The sequence below is a fragment of the Rhipicephalus sanguineus genome, chromosome 7 (assembly GCF_013339695.2).
Source record: "Rhipicephalus sanguineus isolate Rsan-2018 chromosome 7, BIME_Rsan_1.4, whole genome shotgun sequence".
NCBI classification, from domain to species: Eukaryota; Metazoa; Arthropoda; class Arachnida; order Ixodida; family Ixodidae; genus Rhipicephalus; species Rhipicephalus sanguineus.
In genome coordinates this window covers 101,462,288-101,485,237 of record NC_051182.1, presented here as the reverse complement: position 1 = coordinate 101,485,237, position 22,950 = coordinate 101,462,288, and positions in this window count along the sequence as shown.

Below are 22,950 nucleotides of genomic sequence, written 5' to 3'. Positions count from 1 at the left end.
TGCGAAAGAGGGCCCAGGTTCAAAGTCTGAACTCCCGCTTCTCGAGCCATGTCCTTGCTGCTTCTTCTAGGTAAAAGTATACGTGGCGCAGCTTGTCCTCCGCGTTTTATTGTTAAATGTTGAGACATTTTCAACCGTGTCCAGCTAGGCTTCGAGGTCTTCACATGGTGAACCACGGAACGTCGGCGGCTCCCTGGGCGGCTGCATCACTATAGCTGCAGGGCACACTGCGGCCGTCATAGTGCCTGCTGTTTCGTCGCCGTGGCTTTGGCTTGGGCCGGTGTGGGTCCATATTGGGGGGGTAGTCCTTTTAATCTGCGGCTGGCTCGACTGTCACTGGCGGTGTCGGTGTCAGTGACGAGTTCACGGCTTAACAGGGGAGTCCGGTACATGAGCGAACAGCGCCTCCACCAGATGTCACGTGGTAGTGACGTGGACGAAGGGAACACTCGGCTTGCCCCACATTAAGCTGTTTATTTGGGTGAAGCTTTGCCCGGTAAACAACAAGCCAAATTACAAGCGATACACGTTTACACTAACAGCGGCGAACAGAGCGTCGGCCGTCGAAAATCTGACAAGGACTAAAGCGCGTCTGCGTGAGCTCTCGGATACCCTAGACTATTCGAGTCATGAGCTCAGTCTTCGGAATGATCCTAAATCATAGCGAAGCTTCTGAAACATTGCGGCACAGTCCGCGCCAAGCGTTGCAAAGTTTTTTCGGGTGAAATTCGAATACATCAATATAATACACGGGGCAATATATAGTAGTAGAATGAAAGGTTGGGCTAGTTGGAATGCATGCATGATTGATGCAGCGCTAAAGACGGAGAGGAAAGGAAAACAGAGATCAGCGCTCTTTCTGTGCACTCTGTGTTACTTTCGTCTCCGTCTTTAGCACTGCATCAATCATTGATGCATGAATATATAGTGGGTGTCCCCGCTTACTCGAACCAAGATTTCAAAAATATTATACGCTCTAGAAAAGTTCTAGCTGCTGTATATTAGTGGAAGCCATCTGTCCACACAGCCTGTATTTTTTTCATACAGAGCTCAGCATCCGGCGGCGCGCCGTGCGTCTAGAACCGCCGCTACTACCGGAGCAGACGACATCTTCAGGGGAAGGCGACTGCAGCGCCACCGCAAGTATTCAGCGTGTTTTTTTGCTTCAACCTCACCGCTTGCCGCCGGCTCCAGTGGACCCACTCTGCCATTCTAGTTCACTCTAAGTTAACTTTGCTTTGGTTCCTACAACTTTACGACGAGAGTATAATGATCTCCAAAGAGCGTTCACATGTCTATTTAAAGAGAGTCATATAGTGGAAGGTCAGGGCTAACAAAAATGAGCCCAATATACGCTGTACCAACTAGCCCACTTGCCTGCGTTGTTGAACTTGTTGAACGCAACACCGAATACCTTGAGAAACAAAAATAAGAAACGAAACGACACTGTAGTTAGAGGTAAGGTCCATAAAGAATATGCAAAACAATTCGAATATGTTAAATAAGCGAGAAAAAGAGTTGTGTGTTTAGGTTTTACGATCCACATCTGTTCTGCACACTAAAGCACTGTCAAATGGCAAAGATATGGCTGTCACTTTCTCAACTGGCAACGCTGGTATTTTTGTTTAGGCAACAGCCGATGCTCAAGATCCCTACAACTAAATGTCATTGCCTTTAATTAATACCGTCCGAACAATAGTGAAACGCGTGTTATTTCGATGTATTCGGGCATCACCCGCAGACTGGGGGGGCCGCTCCGCGCAGACCATTCAGGGATGTTTTAGAAGCTTCAAGATTGTTTTCAATATTCATTCGAAATTACGCGCAGGACGCGAATAGTCTAGTTGCTTCGAGAGATTACACAGCCACAGCGAAAACGCTGGCATCTTCGATCGCACACGTATCAAAGCCTACACGCTTTACCGCTGGTCAGATTATCGACGGCCGCCGCTCGAAGCCGACGAGAGAAGTCGAAGTCGACGAGAGACCGAGAAAAGACTGCCTTCATAACGCCAGACGGTCTGCTCGTGTTCAAGGACATACCCTTTGGTCTTTGTTCGGTACCTGCGACTTTCCAACGTTCCATTGATACAGTACTGGCAGACTTGAAGTGGCAGACTTGCCTCGTGTACCTGGACGACGTCGCTGTGTTTGCCTCAAACTTCGACGAACACCTACGGCGCCTTGAGGTTGTACTTCAAGGAATCAAGAGCTCCGGACTCACCATGAAACCAGAACAGTGTCGCTTTGCGAACGAGGAGCTCCTGCTCTTGGCCACGTGATAAGCAAGTCAGGAGTGCACCCTGACCCTCAGAAGACAGCCACCATCGCTAAATTCCTGCCACCCACCGACAAGAAGGCCGTGCGTCGATTTCGCGGCCTGTGCGCCTATTACAGGCGGTTCTTCAAAATCTTTGCCCGCATCACCGAGCCACTTACTAACCTTACCAGGGCCTACGTCGATTTCAAGTGTGAAACGCCGCAGGACAAGCATTTCAAGAACTAAAATGACGCCTGCAGACGCCTCCGTTACTCGCCAACAGAAGTACACACCGACAGAAGCAGTGTAGGACTCGGCGCGGTTCTTGTTGCGGAGGACTGACGGACTGGAAAGGGTCATCCATTTACGCTAGCCGGTCGCTATCAAATGCGGAAGCCAACTATTCTACAACAAAAAAGAGTGCCTCGCGATTATCTCGGCTACATCAAAGTTTCGCCCCTACCTTTAAGGCAGGCCCTTCGAAGTTGTGAGCGACCACTACGCCTTGTGTTGGCTAGCTAACTTGGAAGACCCTTCGGGTCGCCTCGCACGGTGGAGCGTGACACTTCAAGAATTCGACATTGCCGTCGTTTACAAGTCCGGAAGAAAACACTCTGACGCCGACTGCCTGTCTCGTGCCCCCGTTGAACAGATGTTCCGTCGTATATATTCTTTTTGTTTGTCATTTCACAATCTACGATAAATGTGGTAAAAGTGAAGACGACCATATATTCAGTTTGCAAGAGCTTATTTTTTAATGATTTCTGGTGCGCTAGAACCAAACCGTCAAGGCCCAAACATTCACCAGCCACTGCACTAAAGTGATCTTAAGAGAAGGGAGGTTAGACGGCGTGGAGGAGTGCGGGCCTAAAGCTTGGTTCCTAAAATTTTTTAGGGCGGCTCCTTAAAGCGGCACCCGTTCGTCCCTCGTAGTCGTAGTGACCAGTCGACTAGACCATCTTATAGGTGGTCGGTGGGAGATTTTTCCTGTGCGTTGTGCAATAAAAAAGAGCGTGCGCTAACTAAAAGCCGAATTCTTCTGTCTTTTCCCCGTTAAGCCATTGGCATGTTCCAGTAGGAACGTTAGTAGAAGTAGGAGTGAATTTCTAAAAGCCGACTTCTTCTGTCTCTCATTCCCATTAGCAGCATTGTTTACCTCCAAGGTAGTGCCTGGTGAATTTCTCTTGTGCGTGATTAAACAATAAAAATTTTGTTCAAAACGCGTTGATTGATGAAATCGAAAGTCGCCAGATGTTTTCTAAAAGCAAAACGAAAGAACGCCAGATATTTTAAAGCAAAACGAAAAGACGCCAGCTCTTAAAGGGGTCATGAAGCACCCCTTGGGCTGATGAAAAAACCAGCGCCTCCCATTTTTCTGTGCCTGGGCGAAGGAGCAGCGCAATGTGCACCGTCGGCGTTAGTGCCGTTTAGCCGCCGGGCGCCGCCACCGTAGTGACAAGCTGTCGCGCTCGCTCGCGGAAACAAATGCCGTGGCTGATTCGAAGCTGCTGATGGTTAGTTTTCGGCTGATTCGCGTTGTTTAAAGTATAATGAAAACTTGTACACGAATCATGGACTTCTCGTTCTGGGCAACCAGCCAATTTCGAAGGCGGTCTTTCGCGGCTATTTATCGAGGACGCGCGTCGCTTGGTACCAGAGAGCGCATCCAGTGATGCGCGGAAAATTGTTTTGTTGCCGTTACGTTCGCTTCACTGAAGTCGGTTTCTGATGTTGAAAATAGATTTTCGAAAGGCATTTGTCAAGAGCTAATACTGAAAGGTTGGACCTTAATTCCCCGAGCGGCACCCTGGTGTAGCACATTTCGCAATCCATGTGCTAAATAGCATGAAATGTCACTACTGTCGATATACGTGTGTTCCCTTCGTAACTTTTGAGAATTACATTTGGTGCCACCGGGAGGAAGCAACAAATGTGCCAGAAAAAGAAGAGCTATGCCAAGTGATTTTACCATTTCAGAGTAGCCAGTTGATCGTGGTGGTACGATAAACAAACAAAAACACTACTACAGCAAGACCAATTATCCCGCCTAATTACTGCAAGCCACCTCTACCGAACACCAGCGACAGCTGGAATTTCATGGAGACGGCTGAACAGTGTTTAAGGCGCAAGCCTTAGATGCCTCATCAAACGCGAAAATTGACCGTCGCCGGCGTCAGCACGAGTGATGCAAAAAATAATTACGTGATGACGTCATCATATGACGTCATAGATCATAATATTTTGACATCATCGTGAGTCACCTCACGTGACGTCGTCATATCACATCTTCGCTTCGTCAAAATGGGCCAATCACGGAGGCAGTGCACGACTCCCCTGATGTGCAGAAAGCTTGCGCTGCCTCCGATCCTTGCGGCTGTAAGAAAACAACGTTAGGCGCAGAAATATCTCGGAGGGAGGCAGGGAATGTTCAATACATTGACTGGAAGAAAAAGAAAGAGATGGCTTTCGCCCTTCAGTCGTCTTAGATGAATGTATAAGGTACTCTGTTATTTTTTTCTTTATCAATAAAGGGAAATAAAAAAGACATCGTGATTTCTTTCAGTTCCATTTGCAGAATGGAACACAGCATTATGACATACTAAGGCATTGGGAAGGTTGCAATAGCCTTAAATAGAAATAAAACGCGAATACTATCAAACTCGAGTGCAAGTATCGAACCAGCAGCACGGACTAACCGACTGCCTGCGGAATACGCACAGCGGGGATGGAAAGACACGCGAGCATGCGGCATCTGCATTCTTTGCTGTTTCGCATTTATTTTCAAGTGGTTATAGCCTGGATGATGATGAAAAGACGACGTCATCCATGACACAAACAAAAAGCCCATCTAACATCTTTTTATTGCCACCCGGTTAGACGTGTTAAACCAGCGCGCCGCTATGTTCGCGTTTCTTTCCATCCATCTGTACCTGTGAAAGCTTGCAAGAAGCACAAATGCAATTAAACTCGGATGCAAACACGAATTCGTGGGCTTCGTGATACGCGCAGCCGTTCAGCGCCAGCTTCCCGTAGTCTACTTGCACAGCGCCACCCCGCGGCAGCGGCGAGCGGACGCGGAGCGCGCGCGCGACGGCCCGAGGAGAGCGTTCGCCCAGGCACTGAAAAATAGAGGAGGCGCTGGAAAAAACACATCCTGCGGAAAGCTGACACGGCTATGAACTGCTCTGCCAAATATTACAGTCGTGCGCGCCGCGTAATGGCCACAAGCGGAGCGCGAAGTTGCCGTTTCCCCAGGCACCCTCTTTTCAAACAGAGGCCGGTTCTCACTCTCGTCGGTGGGCGGGGCGTCTGTCCGCTGTACGTAGCAAGAGACATAGCATGCTTATTGGCCGATAGCCGACGTAAGTCGAGAGCAGCGTTCGGATCAGATGCGCTTCTTGCCGCGGGGTGCCACCACTTGCCGGCGCCGCACTCCTCAGTACACGGTAGCCGCACTCGCGCAAGCGAATCACAGCGGGAGAGCGATCGCGTTTCATGACGCGCGCTGGCGTAACTTCTTTCCCCCATGCCATCCCTCCCTGTCTAGCTTCCAGTGCGCTCGTCGGCACGAGAAAAGAGAGAAAGCGCTGGGAGCGTGCGCCAAACCCCCGTAACTCCGCTGATTCTTGACGGATTCGAGAAATTTTTGCGGCAATCGATTCGGGAGGCAGTACACTCCGATACTGAGGCCATTAGATCCTTACTTGGAAAAGTGGTTCATGACCCCTTTAAAGAAAGACGCCAGATGTTTTCTAAAGCAATGGTTTTCTAAACAATGAAAATTCACAGCGTACATGTAAAATTAAAGTGAGCTGCAAGTCGTCATAACTCTCATCGAACCTTTAGTATAAACGCGCCCGATCTCACGTCGGTGATGATGTACTGGGCAGAATTCACGGAAGATTCACGGTTTACCGATGAACCTCCGCAGCTTTGCCCACTCATCATCATTCACATCCGTGGATATGCTGTGATTTCTTTAAAAAATAGCTAATATTGCTCTTAAGCCGCGTAATGCTCGAAACAGCTAAACTGGACGATTCAATTTCGGGCGATTTCCAGTAGTGGGACTACTCTGGTTGCTTCTAGGTTGTTTCTACGCCTTAGCTAGATGATGCAGGGTGTTCTAGGTAGCATCCGGATCGTTGCTAGGTTTTAGCTAATTTGTCTCTACGTTGATTCTCAGCGTAGAGGGGTTCGAGTTCAACCATAGAGAGTCACAGACACGACACGGATGTCCAAAGCCCAGAGACAGAACCTGCGTTGAAACCAAGCGTTCGCAGCTCTCATAGATCTACCGCACGTCGTCGTTGGTGTAGGCTTTCCATTGCTTCGGGGTCTTCTCGCAGCTGCCGTTTGCCTTTCCCGTTCCCTGGTATTATCTCGTTGTACGTACTCGGAGTCTTTCGGCTTGCCGCCATCGCTTCGTAGCCATTTGTTGGGCCAACTGCTGACTTCATCCTTACTTGACCAGTGGTAGATTCTGTGGCACATACCCGTTTAGGATGATGATAGCCTTCTGATAGGTGACACAATGGCACACACCCGTTTGATGGCGACAGTTTTCTTCTCATTTTGGAAGACCAGTGGCGGGTAGTGGGATTTACCATACCCGTTTACAATGATGATAGTTTTCTGGTAGGCTATGGCACACCCGTTTTCTGATCGGCGCACAGATTACGGCTAGGTTGAGCCGCTTCGCTGTTAAAGTACACACAGATTCCGTTTCTGTGTTTTATTATTTCTGTCTGCTTTTATTCATCCATTCAAGCAACATATTACGCAAATCACACATGTCGTCTCCAATAATTCTCGCAGTGTCACGTGCTACTGTGAGCGATGTCAGAGACTCAGAGCCCAATATCTACATAGATGAACAACGAAAGAGCACAGATAACTGTGCAGAAGCATTCATTGTTGTACGTCAGGCCCCTCCATACTGGAGCGCGCGCCTGCGAGAAGAAGGGCAAGCGGCGTTCAGTTTGAAAATTCACGTCTTTCTGCGGCGCGTGAGTTGCAAATCTTGACAGGCGTGATTGTGAGCAAGTACAAGCCACAAAGTGTGGCTGTTTTTGCGCGAGGAAATAACGAGCGGAAGGCGTCCAGGGAGCGCAAACTTTCGACTGTTCGAAACAGTCGAAAGTTTGCGCTCCCGTGGACCCCTTCCCTCGTTATTTCCTCGCGCAAAAACAGCCACACTTTGTGGCTTGTACTTGGACATGAACCGACTGCCCAGCAACGTGTACTTCTAGCGATCGTGAGCGCCTAGTGCATGCTTTACACTTGTCAGCTCGAAATGCTCAACCTGGTGAGGGGCCCTTTAAGGTGTTCACCAACAGAGGAGAAATTGACCATACGCGATTAGACCCGGCCAATCCGGCGCATCCCTCCGTTCTGGTCTTTTAGTGGTCTGGGTATCTGCTCCTGTGCTGCCCTTCTCAGCCACGCCGAAAAGAAAGAGACCCAGGAGTGTGTTGATTCCATGGTGGACACTTGACTCACCATGCCAGACAATAAAGGGAGAGACCGTGTTCTGCGAACCATGCCGGGAAAAAGGACAATTGCATGCCTGTGTTCAACAGTTGGCGCCTTTGTGCATCAGAAACAATAATATTTCTTGCTTCCCTGTCGCAAATACAGGTAGCGCACATCTTTGTTTAAAATAATTTGAATTTATCTAGAAATTTATTGTGCCCATATTTATGATTTTGGGCGCCTAAAACGGTGTTTTGCCTGCCTATTTTTGGCGCCTAAAACGCGCTTTTTTATTGCCTAAATATCCGGCCTCGAAGTGATTACTAATGCTAGTGGGAGAGACAACAAGCTAGAACTTCTTAGGATTATATTTTAAGAGAGAAGGAAGATCGTGTGGAAAGTATTTGTTTTTTGAAGTTCGAACGGCGCAACTGTAGCTTTTTAAGCATTCGCGATATATTTTCCAAGCCGATGCTTTTCTGTGCAGACGCTTCTTTTTATTACGATGACGATTAAGAAGCTCAATAACCAGGATTAGCTTTATCATTGGAAACTGTCACCACAGGAACGTGTCGGTGCACTAAATTTGTTAGCATGTTCTTGAAAAGCAGCCAGTTCTGCTCAACAGTCTTATAAAAAAAACGAAGGCAAAATTGTCTGCAAAAAAAATTCATTACGTGCAATATTCATATCCTTATCATTTAGCTAGAATGTAATCGCGGATTTGAGTGATAGTACTAGCTTAGAATGGAAGAGAAATGGTAAGTTGTAATTGGATAAGCCTGTGATCACTAAAGCCGTCAAGGTATAAAACATCACTAATTGGTTCAGGAGCATTGCAGAAAACGAGATCTAGAATATCAATACCACGAGTTGGCTAATTACTTGAAAAAATTGGTCTAACGTGAGGTTTATGAGCTAATCAACACATCTTGTTTTCGTAGCGAAGCGTGCATATTTACTAGGTGGGGTGAAACGCTCTTGCTACGGCCATCAAATGATGAACAGTGCGGTGATCGATCAGAATGTTTTCCTTCAGTCTGTTCGTATGCAAGCCTGCGAAATATCAAATTCCTCCTGCACGCCCTGTCACTCGCCTTATCTACATGAAATATTAACGCAGCGATTTGATTAACGTGGCTGCCATCACGCCTATCCTGGCTTTTGTTCTTGGTATTTAAAGCGGCAGGGAAGCCCTACGTCGGGTCACTTTCATTATGTGTTTGGTAATTTCTCCTGAATCGTTTGCGCATTTATTTCTTAACAGCCGAGTTTACTACATGGGAGTTCACGGGAAGCTATATCTTAGCATCCCTCATTAGGGCTGCATTGTGTTTTAGACATATACAGGGTGTTTCAAGAAATGTGTCCTACCTTCACAAAAAAATAGGAAAATGCGATATTTGCTCTGGGCTTTCAGAATTGCTTTTATGTAGCGGCAGGAATCTTAAGGTAGTTAAGGACATTATTTAGGACAGTAATTAAGAAATTACATTATTAACCTTTTTATCAGTGGAATTAGGTGATTGTTCAAATGGCGAATTGGAGTTCTCATGCGAGCAACCGATCCGAGCTCTGAGATTTCGAAAAGCATCCTCTAGTAATTGTTGTGGCGTAATGAAATTCAACGAATTCAACGGCTTTCAACAACAAAAGCCATGGAATTCGGTTGAATTTCATTACTTCGTAATTATTACTAGAGGCCGCTTTTTCGAAATCTGAATGTTGGGATGGCTTTCTGGCACGAAGAACTTCAATTCCCCAATTTGACACAACCACCTAACTCCACTAATTAAAAAGTTAATTAATTTAACTTCCTTAATTACTGTCTCAAGTCATGATCTAACCGTCTTAAGATGCCTAGCGCTGCAGAAAAAGTCATTCACTCAATTTGGACGTCTCAGAAGAATATGGCAGTTGCGTCCTTCCATCTTTTGTTAGGTTTTGCCATGAAATTTGGTTGAATTTCATCACTTCGTAATTATTACTAGATGCCACTTTTTCTAAATCTCAAAGTTGGATTGGGTTTCTTGCATGAAGAACTTCAATTCTCCAATCTGACACAACCACCTAACTCCACAAATTAAAAAGTTCAATAATTTAACTTCTTTAATTACTGTCCCAAATAGTTTCTTTACCATCTTAAAATCCCTGCCACTATAGAAATACCAATTCTGAAGGAAGCAATCAAATATCGCATCTTCCTGATTTTTTGAGAAGGTTGGACACATTTCTTGAAACACCCTGTATAGTTATGGTGGAATGAGCAAAGCATCTTAAAAACCTATCATAATTGACCAAAACATGATTTTGGAAGAAAAACAGAAGGAGAGGAAAGAAGAGGGGCTGCTCTTTCTTACCTCTCCTGTTTTCTTTCACTTTCAAGTTTTCGTCTACTGCAATATCTTTAGCAAATCCTCACTCACCCAAGAAGTTATCCTGAATTCCAAATTTGATCGCATCAATACCAGGTATTTATGTACTACCCTCTGAATGTGCAGTATATCCGGTTTGAATTCACCGCGGACTGCGCAGGCCGCGCTGTGTCGCCTTCCTGGACAACTGGGCGACCTTGCGGCTACAAAGGAGTCCCAACAGCCAGCCCCTTCTACACGTTGATTCACTGTCGGGCTTGGTTATTGTATTCGATAACAGTTTACTACTGCAATACAGTAAGGAGTTTACCCTTTAAGAATTCGAACGTCTGTTTTCGCTGATTCTACTTGCTTCCAACCAGTCGACATCCCCAGGCATATCGGTGCCGGCTCTCTAATACTTCATCGAGCAGTTCATCGAATACATTCAGCCATTTCTTCATCCGGCTGCGACTGCCGCTCCCCATGGCATGCGCCGTAGTCTATTCCCGGCCTTGATTGCCAACTTATTCACATTGCTTGCTCTTGCACCCGTCAGTATTTCACAATCCAGGGCCCATGGTGCACGTAGGAGAACCGTCCGATTTGTTCACGTCGTGACCTTGCTGGACACTTGGAACGTAAATTTTTCCTACCATACACCGCCACCCTCTGTCAATGTGCCTCTTTTTGCGTCCCATATCGGGCACGCTTTTTACAACACCGCCATTTTTCGGGTGGGCCCGAGCCCCCGAGCCTTTGCACCAAGGATCTCAATCTCACCAAAAGATTGAAGAGCCAGGGATGGGGGTTGCACAAAGTTTAAGCAAACGACGCCACTTCGCTGAATGCCTTGCCCGTACATCATACGTGCGTCATTTCTGAAGGCGAGAGATATATCGTTACTGATCTCAAGAATTACTGAAGTCCGGACGCCGACTCTGAAATTCAAAAATATGCAGTTTTGTTCTACGGTTATGTTTTAACATATGTTAACTGGATGGGGGGGGGGGGTACTCACAAAAAAGAATGCTTGAGAGCAGCGACGTCTGTACAGCTCATGGACACAATTATAGGAAAATAGTATAAGTCACAGTTTTGATGGATGGGCGAAGCGACGAATGCGATAGCAACAAATTGTAAAGTTATACGATGTAATGGTAGCTCCTCTCTCTCTTACGTCCGATCTCGAGTAACTCAACAAAACGATAGTGAAAGAAATGACGGCTGCTTCAAGGAGCGCAGTGGTTTTTGTGCTGTCTCTCGTCTCAACGCGAAGCAAGCGGGCCGTTTGCTGATGTCTGCCGAGACAGCACGCCCACCAGCGCTAGCGACCGTGCCCTAACGAAAAATATTCGCACCTGCTGCTCGAACAACGCAACGCCCGCCCTTCCCCGGTTCCCTTCATGCGCCATGGCACGCTCGCGCTCTTTCTCTTGGGGAGCAATCGACGGCAGGCCAAACACGCGGGTGGTATTTTCGCATGCACCGTCCGTGCGATGGCTGGCTCGTTTCACTTCTCCATAAGCCGCGTTCGTCGCCAACGATCGCGCGCTTGTACTCGTGGGAAGAATGTACGGTGGGTATCTATCTCAACTTTTACGGGAAATGGTAGCGACGGCAATGTCAAAAACCCGTCGAGAGGGTCTATATAATTGCTATTGCAATTAAAAATGCATGGGACGAAGAAAGTCATCTGCGGCCGGGCCACTAACGAAAGGCTCGCTGGCTGCATGCTTGAGACCACTGTTTTGTACCAACGATGACTATCAACAGAGCAAACATTCAGAACGAGGGCCTGTATTCGCAGAAATTTCTTAATGCTACAATTTTTCTCAGCATGAAATTCCAACCAATCATCACAAATCGGACGTCTATGGCTCGTTGCCGGTGGCAACTAGCTGTCGCAAAAAAAAACAAGGTTCTTAAAATCAGTTTCGTATGGGACATGTGTCTGCTACCTCAAAATTTCAAGAAAGACTCTGCACGTGGTAACATTCATCCTGCTAAACCCGCAGACCATCGTCTATAACATGCACAGCAATTCAAAGCATTGGAATTGCTAACCAGCCCGAAATCAAGATAAGCCAAATACATGTATAACATTAACTCAAAAATACAGTGTCCAGCACACGGAACCAGACTCATTCCAGGCCAGCTTAAACGTAAAATACCACAATAAAGACTTGAATGATCGCAAGTTCAGAAAGCGATAACTGATAAAGTTGTTAACGTGTGTGCAAGCTTCATTGGAGGTGAAATTTTGCACTGGACAGAAGGAATAGATGAAACCACTATTTTTATTAAGGCTTTTTTTGCGCATAGCTACTCTTGTCGCTTTTCGCACGTTAAATAGAAAAGTGCGAGCAGAGGCCGTACGGCTAAGTAAATCTAAGCAGTAGCCATCGTGAGGCCACGTGACAGTTACGGCAGGAGTAATTGCGCTTCCCTGTGAGGCAGGTAAGCGTGATGTGCCATATGGTTGATTGGCCGTTTCCTCATAATAGGCGTTAATATTGGCGGAAACCTACCGCCAACATTAGCTTGCGCCAGAGCGACACTGTATGACAACACTCCCTCTATGTCAAGGTGCTGCCGTCGCTACTGATTGCAGCTCCACTTCTCTATTAAAAAACAACGACTGCGTTTGTCTTTTTCACGTTTTCTGTCTTTTTAACGTTTTCAATTTTGTGCCTTACTTTTTCACGTCCCTGTACGCACCAACGAGAAAAAGGCCAATCTTTGTTTCGTTGTTTCTTCTAACATCAGTGAAAACTATTGCCACTTTGAATTCACGCTATAGTTCCAACGGTGTTCTTTGTTCTTCGTTTTTACGCACCTCCTGGAAGCGATCACTAACCCTCGTCAGCTGCGCCTGTAGACGAAGCGTCCACCCACCCACTCAACATCAAGCCTATGTCCACGAAAGGGAGGTCGTTTTTTTTTTGTTATTTCGACGAAAGAACATGAAAAGAAGAAGTCATATTTCTCCGTCTTCTATATTTCTTTCGCGGCGGCGTGCTTTTGTTGACAGAAGTGGGGGAGGCAATCCTCAGATTCTCAAATACTTGTTTCTGGAAAGCCGAGAGGAACGACCAGGCGTGCCTTATATTTCCTGGCTGAATTTACAGCCACAGCGGGCACGGGACTCTCCCTTTGTCAGATTTATCAGTCCAGAAAAAGAAATAAGTTCACATTCACGCCTCAGGCCTCCGATGCTCTCGGATTGTAATTCTAAAGCGCTATCACACTGCGTGGGGCCGAACCGAGCATACGGCACATAATTGCGATTTTAGCGGACACACTAGAGGTTCCATTTATTCACGTGATGCATAATGAAACGACCGCAAAATTCCATGTGATAAAATTTCTAGTTAATTGTGATCCATGGATTAAATTGTACACTGCAGTACACTACAGTGTCCATTGCAATGCACAAGCGTTTTTTCGTTTTTCTCGAACGATACGCCACAGCGCTGCAACCAGACAATCCCATAACCTCCTGATCAGCATGACAACGTTATGTCTTGCCACTGGGGTACGGCGGTAAGACTTGTATACCGCTGATGTGTTTATATGTTAACCCGATCTTATTGCAACACATACATTTAGATGCTGCTTTATCGCTGTTATTCCTTCTTCCGTCTTTGACATTCGAGGAAAGCGTTGTGTAGGAATCAAGACTGATGATCAGTGACACTGAATGGCTTCGAGACGTGAAGGACAATGTTTACAATAGATATGACCATAGGAAAACGAAGCGAACTTTAACATCGCCTAGAGCTCAAGCGTTGAAAGTATTATTACGTTCTATAGCCGCAAATTGCCATCCTCGCTCTTTTTCTCTTTTTTAGCTTATTGTTTCGACGTTCAATGTGGCATGTTGACATAGAACGCATTGAATTAAAGTTCCAAAGTTTGTGTTTGTGTTCTTAACGGGTGCCTTCCTTATATTTACCTAGCCAGAATATGTCTTTCCTCATAGCTCGATAAAATGTACGGGGTTGTTCTGTCTTCACATTAGTGTTTAATTGTAATCCCTGTATATGTAAGGAATTTGTGAAATATAAAGATGAAGGCGCCAGTGATATAAACACTTCAATAGCCTAGGATAAATTTTCACCGTATGACTGGTTCAATAATTGATTAAAATTACGGAAACTGCTTGCATTGCCATACTCTTTCAAGGTTCGATTATTTATTTTCAGTCAAATCAGGAACAGCGTGTACGAGACAATGAAGATATGAAAATGGGAAAGCCCATCTTTCTCGTTTGCTTATCTCTGTTTCCAGTCATGTATGATGATGTCCATATTAGGTTAACGTAATGCAGTTATGTTACGGATAGGCTTCTTGCGGTGTTCTGACAATCTTTGTGTCCTAATGCTGTCAAAAGCAACAATGGAGCCGTCTGATAAGCTGCGAGCTGCCTTTGTCGGGTCAGCGCTATGGGGCAGCGCTTAATGTGATCGCAAGTTAGGAAAGTGGTGCGCAAACTTCTTTCGAGATGAAATTTTGCTGTTCATAGAAGTAATCGAAGAATCCATTTTTTTACTTACGCTTTTTTGCGCATAGTTTCTCTTGCCTATATTCATACCTGAAAGAGAAAGACTCGAGCATTCAGCGAGCGCTTAAGCAAATCCAAGCAGTAGCCATCGTGAAGCAACATGACAGTTACCTACCTCAGTAATTGCGCTTCCCGGTCAGACAGGCAGGCACGGTGTGCCACATCGACGATTGGCAGCTTTAGCTAGCAGGCGTTAATATTGACAGAAACCTAACACCAGGATTAGCTTGCCCGAAGGTGACACTGCATGACAGCACATGTGAAGGTGCTGCCGTCGCTACTGATTGCAGCTCAGCCTCTCTTTTAAAGAGCAGCGACGGTGTTTGTCTTTCTAACAATTTTTATTTGTTACCTTACTTTTTCACGTCCCTATACGAACCAAGCATATAAAGGCAACTCGTTTTTTTTGTTTCTTCAAACATAAGCGAAAGGTATTGTAGCGTAAATTCACGTTCTAGCTCCAACAGTGTTCATTGTTGTTCGTTTTTACGCAGCTCTGGGAAGCGATCACTAACCCTCGTGAGCTGCCCCTAGAGGCGAAGCGTCCACCGACCCACTCAACATCAAGCCAATGCGAAAGAACTTGAAAAGGAGGGGTCATATTTCTCCATCGTCTATAATTCTTTCGCGGCGGCGTGGTTTAGCCGACAGAATCGAGGGGTGCAATCTTGAGATTCGCAAATATTTCTTTCAGGAAAGCTGAAATGAACGGCCTGGCGCGCCTTATATTTCCCAGCTGAATATATGGCCACAGCAGGCATGGGACTCTCCCTTTGTCAGATATATCTGCGCAGAAGCAGAAATAAGATCATGCCTCAGGCCTCCAATGCTCTCAGATTCTAACTGTAAAGTGCTGTCACATTGCGCGGCGCCCAGTCGAATATACTTCACAGAATTGCAATTTTAGGTGTCGCACTAGCAGTTCTATGAATATAAATATATTTACAGCTTACATAGTTGAAAGACTGCACAATTTGTTGTCAGAAAATTTCAAGTAAATTGTGATCGCGTGGAGTAAAGTTTATTACTATTTCAGAGGGAAAGCGTTTTTACGTTTGGTATCTATCGAATCGCCACAGCGATTCAACCATGACCTCCTGGACAGCGTCAGAGCGATACAGCTTGCCACTAGCCGAACGTATTGCAAAATATTCAGTTACATGTTTTATCGCTGTTATTTCGACTTTCTGAATTTGACATTCGCAGAAACACTGTGTAGAAATCATGACCGATGAGCAGTGAGACTTAATCGAACCGCGAAATCAAGGACAAAGTTCGAAAGATATATGAGCCGCAACGGTCAGCGCAAGTGAAACAAAGCGACAGCCAAAATCGCCCAGTACGCAAGCATTGAAAGTGCTTGCGTACTGTTCTTTCTAAATTAGCTTGGGTCAAATTTTGGCCGTGAATAGGGCCGTAAATTACCAATGCTGTTTTGTTTTCCTATTTGCGTATCATTGCGACCTTCGATATACCATGTTGAAACAGAGTGCCAGCAATTTAAATTTCGCAGCTTGTAACATGTTCTTAACGGCGATCTTCTCCACCATCCTCTGTTGGACACCCAGAATCCATCTTTCCTCATTCGATAAAATGAACGAGATTGTTTTTTCTTCAAATAAGTGCTCTGTTGTACTCGCTAGTGTGCATTTATACAAGCATGGACAAAGATGACTCTGTTTTCTAATGTTCCGTTTCAAACCTCGCGTCCACGTTGGTTGTACTTGCCTCTAGGACGCGTTCCTTCGAAGGTAGGACACGTGCAAGCACAGAGACCGACAGCACAAAACTTCAGTATTTTTCTCGCTCAAAACAAAAAGTATTTCATAAAACTATCTCAGTCAGTGAATAATCAGTGGTGCCCGTAAATGAGCCATTTAGCCTATTTTTCCTACAACCACCTCAGTGTTAAACTTACTAGACAGGCGCAAAATTTAACTTTTCTAAACTTTGTCGCCAGCTGTAAGCACCATTTCACGCTATATAAGTCTCAAATAATTTTTTCCGCCGCAGTAAACCATCCTGACAACCAGAAAATACAAAATATTACATTTCATTAATTGTTATCTTGAGCACGGGCGTGACTCTGCGGTAGAATTAATTATTATCTTCCTACGGAAAGATCCCCAATGTGGACCAATATACTGTCCATATTTTAGGAAGCACGAAAACTCATGAAAGCGTGAAAGCTCGTAAAACATATTTTCTGTGAACAGCGTTAGATGCTTCTGCGGGGAGAATTTGACCCAACCTAATTTAGAAAGAACAGTTTTTTTCTTCTGCTAACGCGTGCGAAAAACTTGACATACGGCTTGTGGCACTGAACAATGTAAGGTGGCAAATTGGGCTAGTTGGAACATACTCGCCATGTTCAGCGCAAAAAAAAGGAACACGAAAACACAAGGAAGTACACGACACAAGCGCTGTCTAACAACTGAAATTTTAATGGAAGAAACGTGTCATATATAAGCACAAAAAAAAACAGAAAACAAAAAAGCCACAAAAACCAAACAGAAAATCTTATCCCCCACCAGGCATGTATACTCACGTATGCTGTAGATAGGTAATCTCAGCCTCCGTGAGAGCGATTGAAGGCTGGCTCACGCATCTGTCTCTTGCTTTTATAATTTCAAACGCTTCAGCTATTTCACCTATTTCGTTAAGGGAGCACGCTAGCTCTCTGAAAGGCACACCATCTACGCATCTTTCCCTCCATTGCCGGCAGTGCGGATGCGCAGCCGAGCTAAACAAAACCACCGTGATGATGAGGCACAGGGACCAGCGCACGCGTGAAATAGCTGAAGCGTTTGAAATTATAAAAGCAAGAGACAGATGCGTGAGCCAGCCTTCAATCGCTCTCACGGAGGCTGAGATTACCTATCTACAGCATACGTGAGTATACATGCCTGGTGGGGGATAAGATTTTCTGTTTGGTTTTTGTGGCTTTTTTGTTTTCTGTTTTTTTTTGTGCTTATATATGACACGTTTCTTCCATTAAAATTTCAGTTTGTTAGACAGCGCTTTGTGTCGTGTACTTCCTTGTGTTTCGTGTTCCTTTTTTTGCGCTGAACATGGCGAGCACTGAACAATTTTTGTCGCCCCAAAAAATGAACAACGTCACCGCTCTCGCCGGCACTGGGGCCGACTATTTCGTCGTAAGTGGGCCGTTTGTCGCTAAGTTCAAGAAAGTTAAGCCTGTTTGGGAAGGCCCGGAAATCCGGATCGCTGATAGATAGATAGATAGATAGATAGATAGATAGATAGATAGATAGATAGATAGATAGATAGATAGATAGATAGATAGATAGATAGATAGATAGATAGATAGATAGATAGATAGATAGATAGATAGATAGATAGATAGATAATGTGGCCAATTACCCTTTGCAACGGGTGGACTCAATGGAGGCCATCTAATAACGCCATCTGGAGTCGGCACAGAGAGAATCACCGCCAATAATCGCACTTATTCTGCGAGCTACGTAATCTTGTCCCATTGCTCTAGAGGTCCTCCTCATCACCGACAGAGGTATGGCCTTTAGTGCTGACCTATCTAAGCGATCTTGACATACAGCCAGACAAGCTACCACCGGACCACCGCGTACCACCCACAGACGAATGGCTCACCAAGAGTCTGAATAAGACCATCGCCGACATGTTCGCCATGTGCATCGACGTCGAGTACAAGACATGAGATACCATCCTTCCGTACGTGGCCTTCACATACGCATGCAAGAATGCCGTATAAGAAACGACTCAGATAGCTCCATACAAGTTGGTCCACGGAAGAATACCGGCAACGAAGCTCGACGGAATGACACCAACTGCTACGGACGAAGGCAATCTCGACGTCGCCACTTATTTGCAACGTGCCGAAGAAGCTCGGCAGCTCGACCGTTGCGTATGAAAAACCAGCGGAGCATCAACATCTGTCACTATAACCTACGATGACGCCGCATCGAATACCAACCCGGTGACCGTGTGTGGGTCTGGACGCCGATACGCCCAGTTTCACCCACAAACAGTGTCACCAACGCTTGGCGCAGAACGCGCCGCAATGTTTTCGAAGCTTCGCGATTGTTTGAGCTCGTTCTAATAATATTACACGCAGGACGCCAATAGTCAAGTTTATTCGAGAGCTTACGCGAGCACCAGAGATAACTCTGGAAGGTTCGATGGTTACTATATAAAAGACGACACCTTGCGCCGATGATCAGATTACCCGCGACCGACGCACTGTTCGCAGCTATCAGTGTGCAGCGTGAATTGCTTGTAAGTACCTTGTGTTTTCATTTTCCGGGCACCAAGTTCGCCCATATAAAAAGTTTAGTTTTGAACACACGTCAACGTCACGACCACGTGAAAATATGGTGACTTCATCCACTGATGACTTTTTGCATCACTCGTGCTTTCACCGCCGACACGGGATGCTGACAGTCAGCTTTCGCGTTTAATGAGCCATTTGAGGCTTTCGCTCCCAAAACTGTTGATCTAAATTGATCAACAGTTTAGCGAGGAGATTTAATTTGGTTTTGATGACTGCGCAGACGGCTAGAGGGTATCAGTGTTTATATTGTCATCACGATAAAAAAAAAGTCAATACGGCATCGAATAATGCCAAAACATTTCTCAGTCCTTGATGGTTATCAAAAAGAACAATTTATTTCAAGAATTGAAACTTCATCCAGAAGGAAAGAAATCCCGGCAAAGCCGAGCTGTCGAGTCTGAGAAGTAAATTAACATTTTGGCAGCCTAAGAACACGTAGCCCGTAAAGGGGCGCGAAGGCAGTGGACCGAAGTTTCGCAGCACACGGTGCATGAAGTAGGCACCAGCAGGTGCTTTCGTGATTGATTCTTTTCAATTTCGCACAATCGATTCACTCTTTGAAGACCATACGGCGTAACGTCTAAAGTTGAACGAAACGCGCAGTGCCTGCGAACTTGCTAACCGGGGTTTCTTTTTCTTTTCTACGCGGTGTGTTCCTAAGTAATGCAGAAAACAGGACTCCGCTGCTAACCAACTCAATGTTCGCGTAGACTGTCAATACTTTTCCACCCTGAAGAAGTTTCGTTTGTCACGCATGGCTGGAAGAGTTGTTACCAAGCGGCGACGGAATTGTGTGGTAAGTTAACCTGTTTGCCTTTATGCGCCTTGCCTTTCTAACCCACACGAACGTACGAAATCGTTGGACCGGCATACCTTTTTGCAAAAACAGAGGCACAGTTTCAAATAAACCTTTCGATTTATTTTTTAGACGTCTAACTAGTGCAGATACATTACTTACGCGCTTCTTGAGAATTCCCCAGAAAGTCTATTTCACCCAATGATACTTGCGATAGACCGCCGCGGTGGTGTAGCGGTTACGGTGCTGGCCTGCTGACCCGGAGTTCGCGGGTTTATTCCCGGCAGCGGCGGTCGCATTTCGATGGAGGCGAAATGCTGGGGGGGCCCGCGTACTGTACGCTGTCAGGGCACGTTAAAGAACACCAGATGGTCGAAATTTCCGGAGCCCCCCACTACGCCGTGCCTCATAATCACTACGGGGTTTTGGCACTTAAAGTACCAGATATTATTATTATGATTATTATATTTGAGAATGTAGTAATCGAGTTAGGTAACAAAATCTTATTTACTAATTAAATGTTACTAACCAATAAATCAGAGGTGATCTATCGCTGCACCGGGCGAACTCTTCAAGAAGCTGCACACACGAAGTGTAATTCATCTCATTTAAAACGTCGTGCATATCGAATGCACCAAATTCTCAATGAGAAATTCCTAATTTTTAATGTTGCTTCATTTTATTAGTTGTTTTTCTTGCTTTTTTCTTGCCGGTCCTTCTAGGCTCAGGTAGAGTGACGCATGTCGGTTAAGCATGGTTTATATTTGGTTTATATTTAGCATGGCTTAGGCAGGCAGCATTTATACTGTATTTCCTGCGTGTGTAGTTTTTTCTGCGCTAGCTCTTGATTATTTAGTACAAATAGCAGTTGCTCTAGTACTATGACCAATAATTCTGTCGCACTCTTTGAGAGGGTCAGCTTGTGTGTTTGGCAGCGCCATTCAACGTTGTTTGCGCCGAATGAATTGGATTTTGGCGACCGCGATTTAGAGGTCCACGTTTCGTAATAGCGAGAAACTTCGAGTGCCGGGCCCGGGCGGGCACGGGCCGAGTATCACGGCCTGTGCAGTGTTCTAGTGTACTCTGCCGTCCGATACGCATACTATACGGCCAGAGTACGTTGTATCAGTACCGCCTGTTATATTCGTTTAAAACATATTTAAACCCAGAGTGACACAAAGCACGGCGTGGCTGCAGAGTCATTTAGATATCAGAATCCTTAGTCCTCAAAATAACTGCGGTAGAGATATTATGGTGGTAAATGAGCAAGTCCGCCACTAGTCACTACCGGCGTCTGACACCACTAATTCTTTACACATTAACCACATTTGAAATAACTTTGCGAAGAAAACAACAGGCACGGATTCAGACAACACTGGCATTCACGGTTTATTACTACGACAATAATTTATACGCAAGCGACAAAAAGCACGCAGCGTTTCCAAGAAAACTCGGGCGCATCGAGAGTTGATTGTTCTTGTACCACGCGTTTAAGGGATAGTCGGTGCATTGTTTCAGAAAGTAAAGTCGTTATCGTCTCTTTCTACTGTGTGACGTGTTTGTTTGCGTGCGCAATGCTTCCTTTTTCCGACTCGATGGGTGTTCATGCACACGTCTTGTCGGCCATCAAGTGTGACAGGAATTTAGCATATGCATGGGGTAGATTTTCTGTGGATATGTGAAATGCATGACTCTCTCTCGGATTATGTTGTAACGCGATAGGCTCCAGTCCTGAACAGTATCGAAGATACATGTATCTTCGATACTGTCTTAGATACTCTTTGGGTATCTTGTATCTGTATCTGTATTTCCGATACTTTGAAAAATGTATCGTGTATCTAAAGATACGAGATACTGCGATCGCCCCACCACCGTGCGAAGCAATAAACGTTGGCTGAGCTTCGCTTCTCAAGCTGATACTGCTGCCACTAAGTCACCAGAATAAAACTAAAGGCAGTGACATTATTTGATATTACCGCAAGAGTTTTCCAGCGAGGATAGGCGATAAGCTCTAAGCGTCCCTGTATATTGGTTGAGCCGAGTTACGAGGTAGCACTCGTGACGTCTCGACAGACGAGCGCGTGAACATCTGCGCCCAGCCGAATTTTGATTTAATCGTTTTTTTAGTTTTGTCAGTGCCATGACCACTTGGCACTTAGCCACTCTCCTGTACCGCGTACTACAATGCGTGCGGCGCCTTTCACACACATGCTGGTGACGCTGTATAGTGTCATTATTGAATTTCCTCTTGTGTGGTGCTTCGTTACGAAGTCTGAAGAATGCCAGAATGGTGGGTTGCTTTGCGTTTCGTGGCTTTCACACATCGGCGATTTGAAGAATCTCGTGGATGTAAGTTTGTATTACATGCGATTAGATTAATTAATGTGCAAATAAGATTCCAACAGCTATAGTACCAACGGTGCGATGCTGGATTTAACAGAACAAGCATTCACCTAACAGATGTTATCTTGGCGTACGTCTTTTTTTTTCTTTTATTCAAAGAGTTGTTACAATCGTAATTTGATTGTTAGCAGACGTTCTTTCTTAGCTGTCTATTCCATACATTACCTATGACTTTATTTTGTTTTCTGTCAGTCTGCTTACTGCAATATGCCGTGCTGCCAGGGTATACGCTCTCTGCTTTATTCCCAGTTTTAACTGTCTGCGTCATTTCTGCTACTGTTTACATATTAAATTCCGCTTGAATTTACTGCTATGTAATGGTGATGTTGAGAACAAATATATAATAATCTGGGCGTGCCTTGAGTGAACAGTAACGATAATTCAGCTTACTGCTAAATAAAATAGCAAAATTGAGTTGGAAATATAATAACGTGAATTATTAGGCGCCCTCTTAAATAGGTTCGCAAAGGTATTCGAGAAGCGCTGTTGTACCAAATGCTCCGTTTTTCTCATGAGCGTCCCAAAGAGTCGTTTAAGCCATTTTTCATAGGCACTGAATTTAATTGTCGTAGCTATGAGGGGTTACCCGACACGGTTGTCTAGTGGTTAGGGCGCTTGACTGCTGGCACAAAGGTCGCGGTAGCCGGATTTCTATAGAGGGAAAATGGTAAAGGCTCGTGTGTTTATGTGTAGGTTTTAGAACCCCAGGTTGTCAAAATGTCCGGAGCCGTCCATACAGCGTCTTTCATAATCATATCGCGGCTTTTC